The sequence below is a fragment of the Poecilia reticulata genome, linkage group LG2 (genome assembly GCF_000633615.1).
Source record: "Poecilia reticulata strain Guanapo linkage group LG2, Guppy_female_1.0+MT, whole genome shotgun sequence".
Classification (NCBI taxonomy): domain Eukaryota; kingdom Metazoa; phylum Chordata; class Actinopteri; order Cyprinodontiformes; family Poeciliidae; genus Poecilia; species Poecilia reticulata.
This window is the reverse complement of record NC_024332.1, coordinates 22,317,985-22,327,763: the sequence shown is the minus strand read 5'-3', so window position 1 is coordinate 22,327,763 and position 9,779 is coordinate 22,317,985. Positions and strand designations below refer to the sequence as shown.

The following is a 9,779-nucleotide window of genomic DNA, read 5'->3' as shown; positions in this document are numbered from 1 at the left end:
TGTTAGCATTGGCATGAAGAAAAACCTAAGCCCGGCTTGGCCTTTACACCGACCCACTCCCAGGTGGTACTAACCTAGGTCACTATCCAAACCCAGGTTTTGCCAACACTGGGCATTATTGTAAATTCAATCCTTTACTCCAGGTGTGCCCAAAGTCGGTCCTCGAGGGCCGGCATCCTGCATGATTTAGTTCTCTTCCTAGAGTAGTAACAACCTCCTCAGCAAGTCAATGTTCTCCTTAGACCTTCTAACGAGCCATAATTTGATGCAGGTGTGCAGGTGTGATAAACCAGGGAGAGAACTAAAACATGCAGGATGCCAGCCCTCGAGGACAGACTTTGGACACCCCTGCTTTACACAAATCTAGGAAATCAACAGACGCAGGCAAATAAAATTCCTGACTCCAAAATCAATGGAGAAAACACAAGATCAATTTCAGAGTTAAAAACACCAAAATAAACATTATTAAAACTTTCTGATGTGTTGAATGTGTCTCGGCACAGTGAATGAGAGAAAGAAAGAAAAAAAAAACCTCTGAGGGAGCTGTCCATGTTTTAACCCCATTTTGCACAGAGGCTTTTTTAAATTATTTTAGATGATAGCAAAGTTGAATATTGTTACAAATAAAATAAATATGTTTGAAATAATACTGACAGTAAAGAAAACTCTTCTACAGCATAGAACTAAAAATAAAACTGTTACACAAAAATGTTTCACTGTAAAGATAGTTTGTTTTGTTGCAACCTGAAGTGTGAAATAAACTTCAGTGGAGTTTGAAAACAAAATATGTGTCTTGTTAAATGTGTGGTTGAACGATGCGTGTGCCCAGTTGATTTTTTTTTCTTTGGGGTTGGGGGGTAGGGGATTTTATTGTAATCCATAAAGGGGGCCCAGAAGAAAATCTTTGGGAACCACTGTATTAAGTAATTTGTGCATAAAAACAGATCGCAACAGCTCCTGTACAATACATTTATACCTCAGCTAACTAGAACTGCCGAYGCTCTGTTTCCTCCCGGCGCCCGATGGTTCAGTTGCTATGACWACGGTAAATAAAACACAAAAGGACTAGTAACTGTTACTTTTTGAGTTCAATTTTGTCTGTTTTTTGCTAATTATGTYGCCACAGTTACTCAAAATATCAACAAAAGTAATAGCTCTTGGGCATACAGCCAATAAGCACCAAGGAAAATAAATGATGCTCCTGGATTGGCTGCTTTGCAAACATCAGACAGTAGAGTGCMAAGTAGCACTGCAGCTTGGTAACTCAGCTTCCTAAGCTACATTTTCTCTGCAATAGTTTTAATATGGTCAATGACAAATATCTGCAAATAGATGGGTTTTCCASAGATAATTTTGAGTTAAGTTCTGCAAATAAATCCGCATACAGGTGAATCTGCTGCAAATAATGAAACGCGAAAAGGCAGGGTTCACAGTGTACTTGAGTCATATTGAAAAAGACAGGAAATGCACACACACCACAAGTGTATTAGTTGCTTGTTTGAGTTTGTTCTTCAGTCAGATTATTAAAACGCTGCTGAAATGGACCGGGATCAGTTGYGTGTCGTGGTTTCGATTGGTTTGGACAACCTTTGTGCCTAAATCAGTAAGATCAGGATTTGAAAAATTTTGATTTTCAAATGTCCTCACATTGCTGGAGATAACCAACACCTAAATGCATTATAAATTAAAAGTAGCTTGATCATTTCAAATCTGATGATTAATGTTTTTTGAAGGGCAATTTTGTTTACAGAGATGTCATGATCCATTTTATTTACGGCCTTGTTTGTATGTGGGTTTTTATTTTGATTTTATTTATAGTTTTTTTTTTGTTGTCGCGTTTTTATTTTGAATATTTAAAATATATTCCAGTTCCAGTGTTCTTTACAAAATTAAACTTTATTGGTCTCTTAGAGGGCAAACTTTCATCATCATGCTAATTAGCAATATATTACTAGAAAATGTTCTGGAAAAACAACATTATCGTTTATCGTAACAATTACTGGGGCAATTTATAGTCCAGAAAAATTCGCGCACAGGTTCCCCTAACTGCAGTTCCAGAGCTCTGAACCTTCATCACAGCTTAGTGTGGTCGGGTTTCTTGTTGCAGCATGTTGGGGCCGTTTGCTTCAGAGTTTTTCTTACAGTCTTTCCATCTTCATCCTGACATCTTCCAACAAGTTGAGGAACACGGTTCAGACTTTGCTTTAGACTCCTCAGTCGTGTCCTGCCGTCCATCATTCTCTGCTGTGTTGTGGCACAGCAGAGAATGATGCTGCTGTGCCACAACACAGCTACAGACTGTCAGCCTGTAGCGTCTGCAGTCCTGTTGCTGGTTAATGTTACGCCGTCTCTGCTGGCTTAGCCCTGACACAGCAAAGCAGCTCTGCACCTCACCACAGCGCTGCTGCTGCATTGAGCTCACATCTGGGTGAAAACTGGTTTTCAACCTAAAATAAAAGGACTGGAAATTTGAACTTCACAAAGTCGGGCAGCAGAGGTGTTTGATGCAATACAGAGACGTTCTGTGCTCCTCAAAAGTYGAGTATTAAATGTCTTTAAAAGGCCAAAACAACTTGTCTGTAAAGCTGCTAAACAGCTTAAGCACAGAAGAAAAACTAAAAATGTATGAGAGTGAACCTAAGTGTCCCTCTGCAGAAGATCTGCTCTCTCACACCCGCCCTCTGTCTCACCCTTGGGACAACGAGGAATTTCCTGTGAGAAGGAGGATGAATTTTCCATGTAGTTAGTGGGAGATAGACAGACACAGAGAGGAAAAAAAAAACAGCCAACAACAACAAATACATAGGTCCCTGGCCTGGTTTGACCTGTTGTTGCCATCAGTGATAATGTGGAGAAATTAGAAGAGACCAGCTGCTAGAGATGGAGGTTGATGTTTACAAGATGTCTGCAGTCTTTGTTTCTCTGCAGGCCTCCCCTGATGATTAAAATAAAGATTCCCACAACAGACATGGATCCATTCCAGTGGTTCAGCACCAAGCAGAGAACCCAAACAGAAACAGGCTGAGGTTAAAGCTGAACTGTGGAAGTTTTATTTAAAAAAAAAATAGTTTTGCACATTTGTTCAAACTGTCATGACTGTTTGGTATAAGATAAATAATCTCTGAAAAAGAATCCAGCTCCTCTGCCTGCTCCCAGTTCTAACTAGAAGTGACCAATCAGAGCCAGGGGGGGGGCCTGTCAATCACTCCTCTGTGTGGCGCTGCTCCAGCTAGTACAGCCTGTTATGAATGCTGAGGCTAGTTAGCATAGCCACCGATGGTGACAGATAAACGGTTTTCTTAACAGTAAATCGTTTTTCTGCCATTAGCACATTTGGCAGCGAGGTCATGAGGTTGACTGACAGCACCAAGACCCTCCTCCTGGCTCTGATTGGTCGTTTTTAAATCAGGAATGGGGCATTTCTTTGGACGGCAACAATAGCTCAGGAACGAGGTGGAGGAGATYGATCGTTTCACAGATTATCTGCCTCATAACATTCTGTCACAACATGGTGACAGTTTTAACAAATATGTAAGAAACTGATTTCATTATAGTTATATACTGCAGCTTTCAACGCTTGGCACCTTGAATATTCCAGCTTTACTGAAACAAACAGTCCCTTGCAAATTCAATTCTGCACATCCTGAAATTGTGATGACAAATAGACCATCAGGTCATTGAACAGCTGCTATGGAGTGTCACTCTCTACACTAAGTTTTTAGAGTTGAAGATACCTTGGATCTACAAGGAGTGGAGTTCCTGCAGGTGGAGCRGTGAACAATGGGGTGAAGGGAGGATTTATGAGTGACCAAAATGGACAACAYTGAAATAAGGAGTAGGAGGACTAAAGGTCAAAGTGAATATCTGACATCTACGGAACTGGAGCTTGTGTTACTTAAGTGCTAAAAGTCTGTTTTATAGCTAAAGTCAAGGCTGAGTGGAAGTGAGCATGATGCAACAAGCTGTTCCGAAGTAAACGTGATTCTATTATTTAAAAGCAGSTTACAGAGCCTGCAGTCAAGACAAGAACCACAATGGAAAAGCCTAAACTGGACGAGACATTCACTGATCAATGCAGCTCTAATGGAAAGTGATATTTTTATTGCCAAAGGCTGCAGATAATCCAGTTCAGTTGAATATTTAGACCACAGTCATCTACACTATGAAAAACCATTGTAAGATGTTTTTTTATATATACACAACATGTGTTTGGAAGCCCTTACTGGTCGGAGGCCAACAACATCTTCTAACTTAGGTTATGACATCTATCTATGATGGATGCTCTAGAGAATAATTCTAGGAATTAGAAGGTCTTAATTATCAGCTTCATTTAACAGCTACCATAGTCTGGTCTTGTGTCATTCAAAGACTCCACCACGCCATTTAAGGTTTGCTGGCTGAGCCAGATCCAACAGATCTAACTGTCAGAGATTTGGAGATGCCAGGAATGTTCAAAGTCCTTCTTCGATAGCTGGGTTGTAGTGTTGGTCTGAGTTGGGTTTAAAAGATCCCAGCTGCTATAAAATCCAATCAGTTGCTTCATCGGCTCTTCAGTCGGATTGGTGCAGCAGCTGCCAGAGAAAGACTGGACAGAGGAAGCATCTCTGGTCCAATCWGACTTAACCTCAGCTCTAATCTGGGATTTCTTCTTCCTCTCTCTGGGTTAATCGTTCCACTTGAAATGACATTTGGTCTGGCTCRTCTTTCTGGCTCCACTGAGGTGGAGTTGGTGTKAGAGGAGGTTATGGCGTGATTGAACTGACACTGATTAACTTTTTCTGCACTATAAAACGGTGGTAAAGGTGTTTTGAACTGTGGCAAAGAGCTGGACAGTGGAACAGTTACAGGCATTTTGCTTCAAGAAGGCTCTGCCTTCRTGTTCACATGTTTCTTCTGTGCATGCATTTYGCCGGATACYAACATGTACCACCCAGAAAGATGGCTGTTAGGTCAACTGGTCTCTCTATACTGTCCATAGGTAACTTAGGTTTCCATATGAGATTATGGAAATATAGGAACACCTGAAAGCCTTTAGACTTTCTATGCTGATTCTGTAAAGCTATAGTAATGTTACAGTAACCATTATGAACTGTTAATTCCTGAAATGACTTCCTTCCATCATGCAAATTTTGAGTGAACTTTTGTTGTCGCCAAAAGAAAAAGCAAAGTAGTTATGGTGTGGAGCAAATCAGCCAGTCAGCAMAATTTGTTGATGCTGCACAAAGCTGTAATAAACAGAAAATAAAGTATACGAAGTAGCATGGAGCACACATCTCACAAAAATGGAAAGTTCCTCCCTCCAAGGCGGAGGTCTGGACTTCATCAGCGTTTCATGCCTCTGATACGGCCAGATATCAGAGGTATTTCTAACGCAACACTTCAAAATGCGAATAAAAAATTATTGAAACACGGCTACCGGGGTGACTRCTATTAACTGCACGCATGCAGACATGRCATGGTGGGCGGGTCTTTCAGTCAGCCTCTCGTATGGCGGAGCACAAAGGGACAGTGGCTGAGGTAAAYACGACTCATGCAAGCATCAGTCGATCGCCAGTCTCCCAAARTCTTCCCAAAGATTAATCGGTGCACCCACTTAAAGCGTGGAAATTACCGGCAGCACTAACACTAGATCATAAGCYTTTCAAGGTTGAACAGTTGAACAGTTTGTGCCATTTATTACAGTTCCCAATTATAACTAGTAGAGAACCACAAACACTACGGTGTGTTGGGATCTTGAAGCAGATTGCTTGGAAACGAGAAGCTGTTCAGAGCATCAGAATAAAAAAGGAAAACAAAACAAAACAAAACAAAAAAAATGCAAAGACTGCACCAAACAGGTTAAGCGGTATTAAATGGAAGCTACAGATCAATTGACAGGCTTGGCGCAGATTTAAGCAGCCAGTTGTAGAAGTAGGCCAGGAGGGATTTTTATACTCCAGTTAACCCAAAGCAGGACCAGCAGGAGGAACTGAGTTCTGCCCCAATTTACTGAGCGCGTTACAGAGCTGGGTCATCTCAACACTGTCAAAATGATCACGTTTCAACTTCACTGGGCACGGTTACAGGCCGCAAACATCAACTAGAATGCATTGTTGTCACAATAAATCTAAATGAATATCATGATTTATTTATMACAGTAGGTCATTTTTCACCATAACATCAAACAATATGATAAATGCAAGTCCCAGGAAGAAAACTGTTTATTGCTAGCTAAAGTTAGGAAGCTGTAGCAACAGACTAATAAATCCTGAGTTGGATAATTCTATAGGATTATAAATGTAGCTCAGAATGCAGGTTGATATGAATACACCTTTATTCTGATTGTTAAAATACAAAAGGAACATTTTCAATGCTCTTTCATTTTTAACCATTAAAACAACCTTAGAATTAGCTAAGCGGTACACTGACCAGGTTATGCTAGCAGGTTACCCCAAGCTAACGCAATGTGACGTGAGAACGAAGCCTTTAATATGCAGTTTTCACAGAAATATCTCTAAAGTTTGAGCTTGTTACTGCATATTGTCCTTGTGTCCCTCCAACGTGTCCTCTGCATCACTTTGCGAAGGCCGGCTTCAGGAAAGATGGTCTTCCATGTCATGGATAATCAATTTCTTATTCATGGTGATGATTGCCTCCTGAAGCAGGAGACACCTGGACAGACAGATGGAAGGCCTGCATGCCTGATGAGGCTGCATTTTAAAAGAGTACTGGGACCGACCCGGGCCACCAAAAACACCGGCGGCACCAGCGAGGGGTCACATCTGAGCAACTAACAGGACCCGATAGATAGGACTGGGCATGTTAAAAGTGATTTGTGAGCCAGCTGCGGGACGAACACGCCCATGTGTGTGTGTGTGTGTGTGTGTGTGTGTGTGTGTGTGTGTGTGTGTGTGTGTGTGTGTGTGTGTGTGTGTGTGTGTGTGTGTGCGTAATGCTGCCAGGACGCCACGCCTTACTTGTGTCAGCCAGCCCGGCCTCTGTCAGCCGGCTGCAGCTCCCCGGCGAACCTGCGCCTCCAGGCCGGGAGGGAGCCCATCCGCAGGCCCCGCGGCGCCCAACACACACTCAAACACACACCCATCTAGTGAACAACAGTGTTCCCAGGCAGCAATCAGGCCTGTGCGTCCGCATCTGCAGCCACAACTGAGACACATTAAATCAGCTGAGGTGAATGGAAGCCTTTTCTCCGTTTCTCCCCCATTCCCTCCCCGTCCTTCCCCTGCATTCACACGCAGACGCCCCGCGGCATTAATTGGCTTTTATTGCGGCGGATGCTAATTAAGATGATCCTCTATGTCTTCGCAGCACAATGCTGCAGTTTGTTCCACGGGAAGGAAAAGCAGGAGCAGAGAAAGCCTACAAATCCCGGCCGATGTGCTGGGATATTTAGGTAAGGGGCAACGGAGCTACTTACTGAGCGGATCCAGATCCCAAGGAGATTCCTGGGAGGAAAAGGCGCAGCCAGCCGCGGGGAGACGCAGCAGAAGTCTCCGCGGGGTGTTGGTCGAGGTTCCGCCGGGGATTGGAGCCGGTTTGCTCACCGACAGCCCTTTTTCCCAGATAGATCCCAGATTGTGCCGATTCCCCCCCTCTGCCTGCTGCCAGCCACACTGGATCTCTGCGATGCTACAAGCTGAACAAAGGCAAGCGGACCGCTTCCGCTTTAGACCACCAAAATAAAGGCGGGATCCTGGTACAGATGAGCAAAAAAGAAAAAAAAAAATTATAATGACTTTGTTTTAGTGCTGCAACATAACCGAAACATTTAGAAAAATACCAACCAATTGTATTCAGCGGGGGGAAACTTTACTTGTTGAATTTCCATGTTCATGATGCCTTTGAGACCCGCAGCATCATCGGTCCTCTGCTGTACTCAACACTTTGCTTTGCTAAACCCACGAATGAATTAGGGCCATTGCAGATATAAAAAAAAGTAAATCTCATCCGAAAGGTCTTAGAAATTTTCTAGAAAAATTATTCTTTTTTTCAAATGAGTTTCAAATATTTTGCACTTTTGGAAATTTTGTGTTTCAAGAGAAACACTCAGAAATTTCCTTTTTTTCTTCTTTTTTTCTTTTTTGACAGAAATGTACTCTTCTCTATTCTCCATCTACAATGGACCTAATCCACCTGGACTGTTTGTTGTCAAAATTCTCCATTTGATTCTCATTCCACCAGTTTACACTCCCAGCATTGGTGGCTTTTTTATATCTACAATGGCCCCTAAAGTGGCTCCATAACTAGAGCCACTTTAACAAAAGTGGCTCTAGTTATGAAATCACTTCTCAAAGTGCAAAAGCAAACCAGCAAAATAACATTTATGTTTTTCAGTAGGGTAAAACTTTGTGAATTCTGAAGTGTGTGGTTAGTCTGGTTAGTCTCTCTCTCTCTCTCTTTCTCTCATTTTTTGTCTTTTTGATATTTTATAGTGAAACTGAAGATGTTTAACTTCCGCAGTTCTGGACTCTCACTTTACACGTTTTTATTTCCATTCCGGATCCCAAAAAAATTGCCTTGTTTCCCGTCCTGCCCAACCCAGAAATTGATCCCAGCCAATCAGCCCGGATTGGCTCACTTGTTCTATTCTATTCTATTCTATTCTATTCTATTCATAGAGTATAAGAGACGAGGTGAAGTCAGCATCTGATCCGTTTTCAAATGTATATTACGTGAAAGACTGCCCTCTAGTGGCTTTTAAAAGTATTACACCTGCTGTTGCAGTTACTACTTAGTTGATTAAATTATTTTTCTCATTTACTTAGAATATTTTAGAGCAGTCTGCAGCAGTTGCAAACCTTGTGGTGAACTAATCATATGCACATTTTTACATTACGTCACAGTTCACATACTTCCCTGTGTTTTGATGGGATTTTATATGATAGGGGAAAAAAAGAATGAGTCAAAAATAGACTTGTATCTGTTTTTCTTTCTCCCGTTTAGTCAGATTGTTTGGAACAGATATGTTAAAATTATGCCACAGATTCCCAATTAAATTCAGATATGAACTTTAACTGGGCCATTCTTGGATCTGCTTTGATCTATGAAGTGGCCATCATCATGCAGACCATCCAAGAGTAAACCCGATATCTGCAACATCTAAAATCATCAACACAAAACTTTTACCAGTAAACCTTCAGCGTCTTTCCACACAGCGTTCATCTCCAGATGAAGCTGTGGGCAACTGCTGGACCACCAGCTCCTGTCAACACCAGAGCAGACACCTTCAGCCACTCAGCTCCCTGTTTACCAGATCACTTCGCGGAAGATGAAGGGAATCTGGTCGGTCCACGCTTTATGTTTCACATAATTCTCCCTTTTTATATAGAAGTTGATAGTTGAATACAAATCACACATTTTCCTATTTTTTTATACCAAGATCTGGTCTTATATGGCAAGATGAGACGTCATTATTTAAAAATGATGTCTCATTTTATTTTGTAAAATGAGGCATCGTTTTCCTACCCCTTCAAAACTCTTGTTAAATGAATAATTTTCATGGTCGTAACATGACAGAAGGTGACACCATAGTGGAGATTGTTGGAAGTTTACTGTTGAACCAAACTGCAGTTATCAGTCCTGCTTCTGCAGTCTAATGTGTTCATTAGACTGCAGAAACCGGCAAAACTAATCAGTCGCAAGTCTAATGAAAAACGGAATCAGTAAATAAACTTAAAGTAATAATAATTTTTTGTTTGTTTTTTAAGGTTTTAATATTTCCACAGAGGAAAGAAGAGAGACATGATAAAAGTTGTAATTATTTGTGTGTGTGTGTGTGTGTG

General features: G+C 41.6%; 1 protein-coding gene across 1 annotated transcript in view; it reads right to left on the bottom strand.

Annotated features, from left to right (window-relative positions):
* Positions 1-7,645, bottom strand: part of LOC103456969 (ras-associated and pleckstrin homology domains-containing protein 1-like) — a 46,705-nt gene extending 39,060 nt beyond the window's left edge. The window contains exon 1 of the mRNA XM_017309170.1: positions 7,415-7,645. The gene's annotated coding sequence lies outside the window, so the exon portion shown is untranslated. The remainder of the gene's footprint in view (positions 1-7,414) is intronic.
* Between the last annotated feature and the right edge of the window lie 2,134 nt (positions 7,646-9,779).